Consider the following 745-nt stretch of genomic DNA (forward strand, 5'->3'; position numbering starts at 1 on the left):
ATCTTCTTTCTCAGACCGTGTGAGTTTATGGGGAAAAGGTGTAAACCTCAATTTCACACTGAGATATGCACATGTATTTCCCAATTGTTTCTTACATCCCTGCTCTTTAGAGTAAAATTTCCTTTCTACCGCAACCACATCTTCCACTTTCTCTTGATTCTTTTACCTTAACTGTTAAAGGTAACTTGAGAAGGAATGTGCAGATGCAAAGGGGCTAGTAAAAATGTCATCCTTAAGATGCCCTGGAGGATATTAACAGTTATAGGCAAAAGCCTGAGGAGAAACAGGCTATTTGCAGGGTCTCAATGTATCTCCCTAAGATATGTGTTAACAACAGAGAAAATACTGACTTCCCAGTGGAGAAAGCTGGCCAACAGTGCCTCAACCAAGCGACCCAGGTTTGCAGCACCAGCCGCTGGACAGTATCACGCACTTCCTGATCAGATGATCTGAGCAGGGCTCAATGGCACGCTTGCGGTTTCTGTGCCAAAATATGCATCCCCTCATCTTAATGATGAGAAAATACCACAAACCCAAACAGGAGTATTCTACACAAGACCTGTTCAGTGCTCTGGACGTGTCAAGGTCATGAAAGACAAAGAAAGATCAAGAAGCTATCATGGACTGCAGGAGACCAAGGGGACACAAAGACTAAACAACAACGGGGGACTCCAGGCCAGAACCCAGCAGACAGGAGCGCTAGAGGAACCGGCAGACAGGAGCGCTAGAGGAACCGGCAGACAGG

The sequence above is a fragment of the Colobus angolensis genome, unplaced genomic scaffold (assembly GCF_000951035.1).
Source record: "Colobus angolensis palliatus isolate OR3802 unplaced genomic scaffold, Cang.pa_1.0 Scaffold43, whole genome shotgun sequence".
NCBI lineage: Eukaryota > Metazoa > Chordata > Mammalia > Primates > Cercopithecidae > Colobus > Colobus angolensis.